General features: G+C 40.2%; 1 protein-coding gene across 4 annotated transcripts in view; it reads right to left on the bottom strand.

The window, feature by feature from the left end:
• LOC124154433 (protein sprint) overlaps window positions 1–14,403 on the bottom strand; it is a 373,236-nt gene that overhangs the window by 140,081 nt on the left and 218,752 nt on the right. The gene's annotated exons all lie outside the window — the stretch shown is intronic.

The raw sequence follows: 14,403 nt of genomic DNA, 5'->3' as shown, positions 1-14,403 counted from the left end.
TAAATTTAAAAAATGTAAATAAAATTACAATCATAGATTACAATAGAATAAAATAATCTGGAAGAAAACAATAAAAAATAAAAATACTGAAATCGCTGGTTAAAGAATAAAAATTTGAAGAAAAAGGTCAAGTAATCCCAAGAAAAATAGAGTAGCTATTTGGTTTCCAATATCAACATTTTCGAAAGACAACTTGTGAAATTATCGGAGAAGTATGTAGTACAAATATAAGCTTACGGACCTTCCTTCACAAACATTTAGCTGCGAGATTCTTTACCCATGGAATTGCCAGATCCTTTACGGAGTTATTCGAGTAATTTCTTTTCATAGGGTGTTGTGTATTTCAGTTCCCTGATCAGAGGTGGTAAGGAGTCCTATAGTCTAGCTGTTCTCACTGTAACAGATCTGTTTAGATGTGAGGCCCTGTGATGGGGATGGGGAATATGTAGATGTATAAAGGAGATATTTCCGGTTTGAAATAGTGCGAATATTTTTATTCCAGTAAATCTATTGACTATAATTCATTATTTTCATTGTAATTTGTTCGTATTTCAAGTACCTTCAAGCAGTGTTCGGGAGTCTCTAAAAAAAACTACCCAACCGCCGGGATTTGAACTTCGTCCCATTGGGTGGGAAGCCAACACTCAAGCCACCGCACCGAGCCTAACTCCGATGGACTCCTCCCAGGGCCCACACGTCACCAATGACGTCACCACCGCGACAAGGGCGGAAGCGAAAAAGTGCGACGCTGATAAAACACACATTCTTTCATTCGGTGATAGCGCTGGTATCATTAATGTGTGAGTGATCCCTTTGGCATGACCCCTTTGCTCGGACCACCGCCGTCTCCATGGCAACGGGTCAATCCGCCTGAGCGGCCGGCAGCGTTCCTAGAGCGTTCGTCATTGCGGCGGCGGTCATCGAAATGGAGGACTTTAAACTCAGGTTGAAGAGTCACAGCCTCGAATACAGGACTCAAAAGCATATTCAACATTTCGCTACCATTTTCATCGAAAAAAAATTCACATCTTCGAGCGTAAAAAAAATATTTAAAAAAATGGACAACATTAGGATATACAGGGTACGTTCCCAAAGTAATGCAATTGAATTTCGTGAGCCACTGCCATTGGTCGGAGTGGGTTGATGCTACTTTGAGTAGGTGGATTGGACGCTAAGCTTTCCCGAGAAACCATTTTCAATGCCCTACAATCAGTAGAAGTAGCAGGAAGTTAATTATTGTAAACTTCTTCGCGCTGATCGTGTCGAGAGAAAATTTGAATCGACGATTGTTCAAAGTTTAAGTTATGTCCTAAACTAAAAAAATCTCTTGAGGAGACAAAAATAATGTTTCGACAGGCTTACTGAGACTCTGGTCTGCCATAATCACAAGTTTTGAGGTGGTTAAAGGCCTTAAAGGAGGGCAGGGAAGAGGTTCACGCACAAAAAGGCAAGAATGAGCAAATTAATAGTGAAATCAGTGCTCATTACCTTTTTAGTCAGAAAAGGAGTGGATTTTTTAAACAATTCTCGCAGTAGTCGAATACGATTCTCTTTATCCAAAGTATTTAGAATCACTCACGGTATTCTTCGATCAGAACTCCGGAATTAGTAAAGTCAAGCGACCATGTTCTGTTTTCACCACAGTTCGTATTATATGATGAACCTTGTTTATCAATAGTTCACAATAAAAAGTAATAAAATTTCTTCTGCAATCTCGGTGAAGAACCAAGGAGACAGTCATTTGCCTCATGTACACGGAGCATGCTTCTTTATGGTAGGTAGGCATGGAAACAGAAAAATCAAGAGTATAAGCATTTTAAATGTGGTACCATGGATTATTATTATTTTTCAAGTACTCTACCGATTAAGGTAGGTTTCTAGGGAGTGCTTAAGAAGAACTCCGTGAGGCTCCCCTTCCATCATGCACTTCCCTCTTCAATTCACAATAAGACCTACTCCCTTTCATTCTATCTGAAAATCCTATTCTTTGCCTTCCTCTCCCTCGTTACCTAACATTCTTCCCTTTAACACTCTTTTCAACATCCCCTTCCGCTAAGTACTCCTTCCATCCATACCTTCTGTCTCCTCCGCATCTCATCTCAAAGCTGCCTCTCCTCACCCACCATGTCCAGCACTTCCTCGTTCCTCCTCCTCTTCATCCACTTCACTTTCTCCATTCTTCGCCATACCCACATCTCGAATGCCTCTAGTCTTCTCTCGTCCTCCTTCCTAAATGTCCATGTTTCTGCACCATAGAGTGCTACACTCCAGATCAGACTCTTTACTGACCTTTTCTTTAAACTCGTACAAAACGATCCTCTCAGAAGCTCCTTCCTGTTCACGAACGCCTCCTTTGCTGATGCAATTCTATTCCTAATGTCCTTACTACTGTATCCGTTTTCCTCTAACGTACTGCCTAAATAGTTCTCAACCTGCTCTAGTTTTTTACCACCAACCCTTTATATTGAGTCTCACATTCCTCTCTCGTGGCGCTTTACAAAAACCGCATAACCTTGTTCTTCTTGTGATTAATCCTCATCCCATATTCCTCGTAACGCTCGTATGATCCATCCGCTAAAGCCTGAAGCTCCCTCGCTGACTGGCTAATCAACGCCTGATCCCATGGATATATGATAAAAATAAAATGAATCGACCAAGTAAGTCCTAAGAGGAGTGGGAGAAAAGAGAAGCCTCCTTAAAAAAACCTATGAAGAACTTCATTTGCCACAGCATAAGACATGATGGCCTGATGACGGCAATCAACGAGAACAGGTAGATGAGAAGAAAGGCTAAAAGGCCCAGTATTAGTTACATAGACCAGGTAAAAGAGAAGAAATACGCAATTATTGAAAGGTTACCTGACACGAGAGCGAAGGGTATACTTGATTCAAACCAATCTTCGGATTGTTGCATCAAGACGATGAATCTGGATGCATGGGTAAGCATCAGCCATTGGGAATTTCCAGGACATTGTGATTTCAATAGCATACATATTTTAGCAAAGGGAAAAAAAACTTTAAAACCCATCTGGTCAGGATTTCAATCAATTTAAAACGCGATCTGATGCTCAGCGAAACATGGGAGTCCCTTTATTTCAAAATGTTAAGCCCTAAAGAACCGTCCTCCATGACCACAATAATTTAATTAAACGTTGAACTCTGAAGAAGTCTCCAGGACGAGAGGAGAAACGTCATTGAAAGCGACAAAAACAAACTCGGAATTCCCACAAAAAAGCAATATATTGGTAAACGATGGTAATCAAATGGCAATAAATTGGTAATGGTGAATGTTTAGCGAAATCTTCGATCATTTGGTAATGGGTGTAATGAAAACACGTTGATATATCATAAAAATATTTCACTGGTCTACTAATGACGACAATAGGAGCAACGCACCTAAATACCTTGACAATTTTCTCTGGGACCTAAATATCAAGCAGAATTTTTTCTGGGCGGCATGATCAAACTTACCCCGAACTTCGTTTCAACGGATAACTTCGGCCGGTGCAAGTTTGATCAACGAGTGAAAACTTACACAATTTCGTGCGTCCTCCAATAATAATGATTTTGAAAAAAATCCACAAAATTAAACATGAACCTATTGTTTGTCTCCAATACCCGGTGAAACTCGACGCGTACCGTTCGCTAATCTATAATAAGTGGATGTGCAGTCGAAGTTCAAAGCGTGCCGCGCGCAAAGGGCATTTTAATCCGGACAGGTGCGGGCGGCAGGAAGGGGCGCAGGGGGGGGGCAAATGACGATGATTGAAGCATGAATATGTAAAGCGCCAAGCGCACACGTCAAAGTCATCCATCGAGACTAGGGGTTGGCTGTCGCGGGGGAGGGGGGTGGTGGGGGATATATGGACTGTCCGAACATAACACGAGGCGACCTCAGGAGGGGGGTGGAAGGGGATGAAATGGCCTGGAGCAGCGTACGAGCTAATTAAAATGTTCGCGCAAATGGGCTGCCGTTACAGCTGCGGGGGTTGAATGACATATCGGGGTGTAGAGTGGGATGGTAGGGGGGTGCAAGGAGAGGAGGAAGAGATGGGGGTGGGTGGCACGAGAGGGTGGGGTGGAGTGAGTAGTTTTCACTTTCCGCGGACACGAAGGTACGAATCGACGCGAGGTACACCACTCACCGCTTCAAATGGGGTCTTATCTTCGATTTTTGGCGAGTGGATTTTTGTGGATCCTCTTTTGTAATATTCGTGTTCCGAAGGCTTCAACCAGGATTTAAACCCGAAACCTTTTGGCAAGCCGCCATGTAATCTATCCACTAGGTTATCACGTTTCCGCCACCTAATATCCTTTTCCCTCTCATCCCAAATTTTTGCGAGTAAAATTTGAGGAACTATCTCATAGCTAAATAAACACCAGGTTTACATAAAATAAAAATGCTGTTTTGAGCATGGTTCAAATGAAAACGAAATTACTTAAAATTTGCATTTTTTTTAATTTTTCGTTCCAAATAGTTTTTTTTTTATAATTAATGAATTTTAATATGAGTACCCTTAGTCGCTCGGCATGAGAGAAACCCGGCGTCGATATTAGCCTAGTCCTAACTAAAGGCCATGGCTTAACAACTCATCCGATGGACGGAGACCCAAATCTAAAATGCCTCAAGTCTTCTCTCGTCCTCATTCCCGAGTGTCCATGTTTCCGCACCATAAAGCGCTACCCTGCAAATCAGAATCTTTACCAGCCTTTTCTATAAACTCTCACATAACGATTCTCTCATAAGTTTAAGTTTATGGCCACCTACTCCTATCTTGAGTTTCTCATCCCTACCTCAAGGAGCTATACAAAATACTATGAAAATAATTACACTATGAAAATTTATAGATGATGGCTAAGTTTTAATCAAATAATACCATAGGAAAAAATAGCAGTAGAAGGAGAGTGATGCGCCTTCTTAAATTCAACAATCCCGACGAGGTTATTAATAGATATCGAAAAGAGAAGTAAATATAAGCAAATTAGCATGTAACCAAGAACGACTTTTTGCGACAAAATTTTCCATGACAAAAACGTACGTACTTTAATTTGGGATACTTATAAAAGTTGGAGTTTTCCAGGTTGAAAAAAATGAGGAAAGTCCCTTGCGGCAGAAGGACACGGAAATTTAAGAGCCAGTAAGGATAGCCAGTAAAAGATAGTAAGGGCGGCCAATATTTGCACCAAGGACTTCGAAGAAGTAACTAGAGAGGAAAACGCTTTTTGCGGAAACGCCTACATTGGCAACGACATCTTTCACCGCCTGTTTCCAAGACAAGCACACTCAAACATACCTTAAAATTTGAAGATTACGGAGTCCAAGCGTTCTCTAGGATGAGTAAATATGCGAAGACTTCCTTACGACGAAAGGACATGGAAAATGACTACGACAAACCAATGACACTGCCATGATGTTGCGGCACGGCCTTCGGAGAAGTATGTAACGGGAAAAGACGGAAAATATGGATTTGTCGCAAATATCCACTAGTGATATGGGTAGGACAAGGTAAATGCAAAATGGATGGCGTCCGCGAGACGATTGGAAGAGAACTCTTGTCTTGAAAGTATGAGAGAATGCAGCGAAGAGAGGAAAAGTTATGCTGACTAGGAAAGACACCGAAGTATCACCACCATAACGCGTTTCAAATTTCGCAGTTTGGTTGATAATGGGGTGCTCTCGTAAAATTAAAAGGATAACTTTTTTACATGTCTAGACAAGCAATTTAAAGTTAATAAGTTATGCAAAACATGACTTCATAGTTCTCATTATTCTTGTTGCTACAGAGCTTCAAAGTTCGCAAAAATTACTAAATTCCTTCGCGCTACAAGAACGCCCTGTGACTCCAGAATGCAGGGAGGCAGATTCGCTCCATGGCAATAAGAAAATAGCAACAGCGATAACAAACATCTACGACGATACTGATTCCTAACTTGAGGGGTGTGTCAAAAACAGTTGTGAATAGTTCAGTTTTTACGGTGCGTGCATTGCGCAAAGGCTGACTTCGACTTCAAAAAGACGCAAACAGGGAATATTCTGAAGGTAAATTAATTCATGGTCGATGATTTCTTCTCCAATAATGAAGATTTCTCGGCGCGGAGTTGAGAAGCTGCGAAATTGAAATGTAAGATAAAATAAATCAAAAATCTCGTTCGCAAGTAATCTAAAGCTTAGTTTGTAAATCATTTAACTACTGCCATTTACTCATATCTTTTAATGTGTACTTGGTGCAATACTGGCATATGTGAAGTTAACGTTTTGGAGAAATACAACGGATCATCTTTTACGCCGATTTACTTAGCATTCCTAAGGTCTGGAAAAGAGACATACGGCGTTTCAGCAGTTTTTTAGGTCCAACTTTTTATAAATTTGAGCGATTGCACTGTTGGGGCTATGGTGACACCAGAACATAAAGTGAGATCAAAAATCTTAAACTGTGGAAATCGCCGTAGATGAGGAGGATTAAAAAGTAATAAGTATGCATACATTCTTTAAAACTGTCAATTATTAAGGATAAATATTTCACAAGATAGATGATGAAATTAACATATAACGCTATAAAAAATAAATTTCACTGAAATTCATAGGTTTTTCTAAAACTGGGATAAAAAGTCTACTGGCACCACGTAAACGTATTGTTTACTGGAGACTGACGTCACGCTCAGCAAACATGGTGATGGGTCGTTTGGAGTGCAACATTACTCTACGATTTTCAAAGTGGAATTTTACGAATACTACGGAGGTTAGAGAAGAACTGCTTTCACTTAATTTTCAGCACGATGCATATTTTTTATCGCCATTTGCACTGGAATTCCCCATTGAAATTGGAATAAATACTGTAACGTTTGATATTTAATGGTTGATGTTGCTAGGGAGCTGTTAATGAGAGGAGAGAGGAAAAACGGAAAGTTGCTCCAAGTAGTGAGGCAAAACATAAACTGTATCTTTGAGCAAATAAGGAGTATTTGGAACAAAAAAAAAGCCTGATGCTACAACAAATACCGTAACTACTGCGTACAGTGTTACTTGTTACATGTAGTGTTTTGAAGTAAGTACTAATAATAACTTATTCTCCGTGGAAACAGGATCGCTCTGCCCGACAGCGAGGAGAGTTACGACTTAGGTAAACTATTTAATTGCACGGTGGGTTTAAACACGTTTAAGTAGCCAACTGGAGTATCCTATCTTACGGTATCCGTCGCTATAGCAACGATCTGAGATCCATTCGGACCGTGGTCCTTACCACGAGCCAAAACAAAATGCAAACTCTGAAATGGGAATTATTTTTACGACTGAGGGTCACCGCAGCATGATCGTGAAATTGGGAAGGCAGAGAAAGTTCTGCTTCTACAGTTAGATGCTTAACGAGATTGGATCTGCTATCCAGAGACGCAGTCCTCAAGGTTGCCTCGTAATAACTATGAAGTAGAGCTATCGCAGCCTACAATTGCTTGGCGCGTCGCGAAGCATACGCATCGAAACTTATGAACATTATTCATTTTAAATTGTTCTATTAAAATTAACATAAATCGACAAATGGTCAGCAATAAACAAATTAAAATTTCTAATGATTCCATAAATGAGTTGTAGGGTTTCAACTTAATTTAATTTCAATTTTCCGAAGTTCCCATAGTTTTCACGTTTCAACAATGTTTCGGTTTGGTTCATACAGGCCTGGGAAAACATCTGATCCCTTTCGCCCGTCCATTCCCCTCACACGCATTAAGTGATGCGCCGCAGGCGCGTTCCCGCTGTCCCTATGAAACCAGTTCACCCTAACCAGCCAGATGACATTTGAACGGTTTTTTGCGCAATTGTTTATGTTGTGGGTGTAGTGTTCTGTTTGATTGAGCAGAAACTTATAACTATAATTAGTAATTTAAAGATAATACATTTCTTTTGTAAAATTTGTTACATTGGCAAAATATTAGATTAAATTTATTAATAAAGGTTACATTGGAATATTATTTGAATTTACAATTTTGCTATAATATTTATATACTTTTTTTTGTCAAAAATCATCCGGGCTTTATACCCGGAAGCGGTCCAGCTGCCGCTGAGTATATACACCAAATCTTTAGCGGCGATGAAAGTGAGCAAGTACTCACGAAGGGGAAAAATCAATTGTACACGGAACCAGTGTAACCTTTCCAGTGTTAGTGAAGGAGAATGAGAAAGACAGGCTTCCAGTGAGCGCGTGCGAAAGCACACTAAATCTAGTAAAACTAAACCTAACCGATATCGGACGTCGGGAAAAGGCCCTATTGGCCCAAAACATTTTTTTTATTGAAGTACCAATTTTCTTAGATTTTTTTGTTTGAATGCCCGACGGTCTTTATACGTTCAATAAACCTAAAAAATACATTATATCTGCCTGTTTCCCTATAAGTCTCAGTGGGCTTTTACAGCAACAATGGAGGAAACCACTTTCCTGAGTAGCGTAATCGACGACTCGACTTGGTGACTGAGTTGTGTTGAAAGTGCAATCTAAAGTACACAGACCAGCGAATGTGTTTAGCGACACCACAACCTCGTTTCACTTTCTCGCTCAATCCTTGTTAATAGCCTCCATTGTTGCAAGGGCCTCTATTGATTGGACGGCAAACATGACAATCAAAAGCGCCCTTGGGGTGAGCTCGAATTAACAGAGAGAGAGAGAGAGCCAACGGTAGGGCTGCTTATTGTTATTCACCACCAGCTAATATCGCCGCGCAAACAAAACAAGTGAGCACCTTCGCGCGCAACTACGGCAACACTTCGGAGGCAAAACTGCCTCTTTTCACCCAGCCAAAGTCTTCCGAGAGACGACGCAGACCAAGGTTCAGTTCAGTAAAGACATCTCGAGAACCTCGTAGGTAAGGCGAGCTTGACATAAACCAAAAGCTTGTAACACCTTTCACCGATTAATAAACGCCTATATTAGTTTCAACGGCTTGATAAGTCAAATTTTTAAAATGTATTTAAGAGATGAAATGCATAGCAAGATAATTAAGAATAATGGAAAAATACAATGGTACTAACAACACGTTGCGTACGGCATTCGCCGGCAGGTTAAATCTGAACACTTACGAACTGTTCTCTCTAAAGTGCAATTGTTTCAAATTAAAAAAAAATCAATGGAATTTTTTGGACTTACCAATGTATCATGTCAGTAATCCTTTTTGGTGTTACGCGAATGCGTGAAAGTAGCTAATTCGAAAACATGAATTTATACGCACAAAAAATATTTGCAGACATTCTATAAGTGTATAACTTGCGCAAAATTACATTATTTATTGTATTTACACGTAACTTATGAAAATAGTGAAATTAAATTGGCTTAATGAACTAAAAGTAAAAACGAGAATTCTTGTTATCCCTCCTTAACTCGTGGCTCAGGAAAACCGAAGAATCTCTTAATCCGTTGAAGCAACATGTTATTTTCTATACATTAAGCCTGAGTTCGTTGATACTTAGCGAATTCAGCACATTACATTTTTTGTCAAACGGGTTCTTTGAAATAATCGATATTCCGGTGACAAAAATACTTACGTATTTTCCGGAGTCGTTAGTAATTCGAGGCTACACAGATTAGAGTCCGAGCTAGGCGTATCTTTTCTATTTAAATCACCAAAAACAAATGATTGCATACTAGCATGAGGAAAGAGGCTTGGGTGGCCTGAATGGCGGGCGATTAGCGCGGACTTCCGGTCACTCGCATTTTGTGAGGTGACGCGCTCTTTCCCTTTCATCTGAACTTTCACGCATTCAATTTTCATCGACCGAGTCGCTCCAACGAAAGGGAAACACTCCATAATGACCCATCGCCCGGCGCATAACATAATAATGGGGTGAAGCAGTATTGATTGCGAGCTGGATGAAAATAAAAATAAAACAGGTGGGCCATAGCAAACCTCTACCGAAAATTGTAACGTACAGTGAAGTATACATTTTGCACTCCTCGTCTGAAGGTAGCGGACACGAAGAGTACTGAAAGTGAATGAAACGCAGATTGTCCCATTTTACGCGTAAATGAATGTCAACAATGGCAACACTGGAACTCTACCCGAGACGATATATAATCGAAAGGTGAACGACACGTAAGTTGACGTTACTTCCCAGTAATAACATTACAGTGTACGCTTCGTGTACTCTAGGCTTACATCTTTAAATTTATTGCGTACGATTCTTGTTCACCACCTGCCCATTAGGAGGAGCACAACATAGAGTACGTTACCTGTACTTCACCATTTTCGGCAACGAATAAACTGACCACCAAAATTATCTAGATTAGAGGCATTTGTATGAGCCATACACGCTGCACTACACTTACTCATTCTTAGAATCCACAGGCTATCCTTATCGAGAAAAGATGAAAAACCCCAGGAGGGAATATAAATTCTGTTTAAAGTCACAAACATTTGCTGACTACAAGTAATAAAATATGCCGAAAAGCAAAAATAATTCGTTTCCATTAGGTTAACAATTAAACAATGGGACTCGACATAAGGCAGATTCGGCGTCATACAGGCTTCAATTCCAGAGAAATTGAAAATAAGAGTACTACTATTACATGCTAACGCTTGCAATGAACAAAACGAAACAGATTCACTGATGACTATTGATAGTTTCAATTCGAACGGTGAATGTATTCCTTTAGATTGGCACTATCCGCTGCTCTTTTAACACAACGTTGGGAGCGCCCAAGGAAAATTGTCGAACACTTTGCTTTCCGAGCTCTCACAGCCTGTGTCCTAATGTATTCAGTTTTCAATGAAAGAGGCACTATTACCGATATCCGGACCATTTATCCACCCAACGCCTCAGGAGCCACGTGACATCGAAGAGATCTTGACGGCCCAATGAGAACGTGGCGCACGCCATTTATTTATTGTTGATGCTATGATAGATGACAGTGTGAATCGCGCTAACCGTTACGCTAATAGCATAAACTAGGGTATCAAAACTTGTGTATATGTAAAAACAGAGTAAATAAAATACATTATCGTCAACATACAAAGAATATCAGATGTTAATATAAAGAAGACCTACAATTGAGCAAAGACATACGTGCAAACATCAACGTACTTACAACAAAGTCAAACAATTATGGGTCAAATATGAAACTTGAATATGCATTATATACCGCGTCAAAAATGCTATTTGAACACCTTAAGCAGCCTTTTTTTCATTTGAAGATACCTTAACATAAAAAATTTAGGAGTGCAATTTATATTCGCGATAAACCTGCGGCGGAGCGCCCGCCCACTTGGAGTGATATTGGCGTGACTAACGACTGGTAAATTTACAAACTCCGAAAATGAATCTAACTAACAAAAGAGAAAAACCTGGAGGAGATGTTAAAAAAATAAACTGCGTAAGTTCACTTCATTTTTTTTTCACTTCTCCATTGGATTTTATTCGCGATAACTCTGTTTTACCTAGCCAGATTATTACCCTAGCAAAATTTCTCAATCGCTCAATATAACACCGGAGGTTGATTTTGGCAGGTGAGGGTAGAACTCACCTAAAACTAAACCACAGGCGGTAGAATAACAAATATTCATGGTAGGGGGACCATTTCCCTTCCCTGGGCCACCTTGCATTTGGTCAGTGATGTCCGAGGGATTAACTGTAGATACGAACCCTGGACCGATCGATCAAGAACCACGCGCTCCACGCACTGATCCACCATGCTCCCCTCAATATTTACTAAAAAAAATGCTCAAAATCTGGCCAGGTCAACTCGATAGCAAAATGTAAATTAGTAACGCTTTATCCAAAGAGTCGCCTGCCCGCTCCCTCCCGAAAACGGGTGGTGGAGAGAAGATTAGATACGAAGCTGGCTGGAGGAAGGATGATTTCCGGAAGCATTTTAGGGGGGGGGGGGTCAAAGTGTCGGGGGGGGGGGGGATGAGGGGGGTTGCACAATTTGCCGTGGACATGTGTGTGGGGGTGCTGGAAATTATTTCGAGCTCAAGAGAGAGACAAAGGGAGTCAGCAAAGGGGAAAAAATAAATGGCTCACACGGGAGAGGCCAAAAAGGGTCGCAGTTGAAATAATTTCCGGGGAGGTTCTAGAGAGAGAGAGAGGGAAAGCCGCTCAAAGCCAGCAGCATACATTTGTGCAAGTGCTAATGTACCACTTTTAGCACTGCGCACAATGTGCACAATAACGTGAAGGCAGACGGCCGAGTGACATCAAACATCTACATACTACCCCGCAAGCCACCTAAAGAGGCGTGTGGCAGGGGGTGTTAGGACACCAGCCGTAGAACAAATAAAAAAAATAAATGCTCAAATTACGTTTAAATGGATAATTTATAGGTAGTTTCTTGGCTAATTTAGAGGTGCCTAAAGGATTAATTTTTAATTAATTAATTTAAAATAAATTTGAATCCGGGACCATTCCATACGAAGCCATCAACAAATTATTTGTTGTAACAAGTTACTTATTAAAGCCTATTAATAACTGGTGGATAAGTAGTGTTCAAAGTATAAACTAGAGGATTCTGGGAGTGCACATTCTCACTTTTTCGCAATAGTTACCTTCGAAATATCTACATATTACCCCGCAAGCCGCCTAAAAAAGGCGGGTGGCGGGGGTGTTAGAACACCAGCCGTTTACAAATAAAAAGGATATACTCTAACCTGACATTTGTTAATGTATTATAATAATTGGTGAGGAGGTGGTATTAAGGGTGTGAACTAGAGGACTGGTAGTACCCATTCTTACTTTGCACAATAGTTTCCTTCGAAATATCTATACACTACCCCGCAAGCCGTTCAATATGCGTGTGGTGTTAAAACACCAGAAAAGGAAATTCTCGACCGAAATTACAGCTAGCATTGATTAAAGTCCTCTATTGTTCGGGGAAAAAAGAATTCTCATACACATCCGTTCGGCAAAATGTCTCTATTTATTTATCGCTTCTGTCGGATGGGGAAATATTGCGGGGCTCTAATATGATGTTCTCCGTGTCGCTCCTAAAGATATCCATCCTCAATCGCCCGAGTAATGTAAGCCTAGAGTGCAGCCTCTCTCTAGTCCGAGTACTTGGATTTCATAACACGAATATAAGAAAGTGTGCGTTAGCTTTGTTAGAACTCGACAGCAAATTGAATGAAATAAATACGCAATCCATCGCGCCCCTATATTTAATTGACCGTTATCGACGTTAGATATCATCATCAGGGAAACGGTTTCATGACGACGGACAAAAACAGACTTTTTTTACCGATCCAACAAACTACGTAATGTTCACAGTTTGAAAAAACCAGGGCCGGCGAATAAAAATCTGTGGACCATAACGTTGTTTTTGCCATTGTGTTACTCGTCATACGGTTCCACAGAATATCGCCATCTAATCATTAAGTTGATAAGGGAGTCGGCAAAAAATCCCGGTCTAAGGATGAGGGAAGAAGGGTGAGATAATATGGTGATCTCGACTAAGAATAGACGAATTTAATTTCAATGAAGTTGGGTCGTAATCAGGGAATTGGCCAAAATCAGGGTGCAGGGATGAGAGAGGAAGGAGGAAATCCCTTTAGAAAAAGGTGAGCTCCAATAAAAATGGTATTACAATGAAGATGGTTTAATAGGACGCCTGCCTACCTCCCAATCAGTCTCTTTCTGGTGACGGATCACTCGCTTAAAAGTTCAGCTATCACCTTGAAGGGTAAGCAGACTAGACCCTGTTTTACTTATGCCTGTATCTCACATATAAAAGAAAACTAAACCTGGGGTCTTAATTAATCGGCAAAAATCAAAATATTCAAATTTATTTGGAAAAGTCTACTTTATAAACCCTGGATATTCACGTTTTAAGCGTATTCGCAACCGAAAAAGATCGCTCTAGAAGGAGGTGTTCAATGAAGGCCGTGCATATCACCTTCTTCCTCGGAAAACAATTATTTTTCCTGACGTATTTCTACTTTAAAGCTTACGCTATTGCGTTAAAGCTTCCGAGATAAACATAGCACACGCTCTTGTCAATATTCATCGGCTTTTAAAATATGAAAATTTTGTATTCGAGAAAATGCAAAGTAAAACTTGAGATAAAGGCAATTACTGTAAAGTAACAGCCCTTTTTTTCCTGAAATTTTCTACATGATAGTTTAAATTTTAAACAAATTATACGACACCGGAAAAAGAACAATAGAGCGAGAGTTAGCTTAAATCTGACAGGGGAACAAGTCCACTTGAAACAATAGGCTTTAACTAGTCCACAATTATGTTATTGCTCACTTGGGAATCATTTAAAAATGGCACAGATGTATAATTTAATTTAAAACAAACTTAGAAGGACGGGTGGACGGGAAGAAGAGCAAGGGACGGCCTCGAATAAGTTACATAGGACAGGTTTATAAAGGATGTAAAAGAGAAGAAATTATACGTCATTATGAAAACGCTTTCGGATAGGAGAGA

This window comes from Ischnura elegans, chromosome 2 (genome assembly GCF_921293095.1).
Source record: "Ischnura elegans chromosome 2, ioIscEleg1.1, whole genome shotgun sequence".
Taxonomy (NCBI): Eukaryota; Metazoa; Arthropoda; class Insecta; order Odonata; family Coenagrionidae; genus Ischnura; species Ischnura elegans.
The sequence above is the reverse complement of the archived record's forward strand: the minus strand, read 5'-3'. Positions and strand labels throughout refer to the sequence as shown.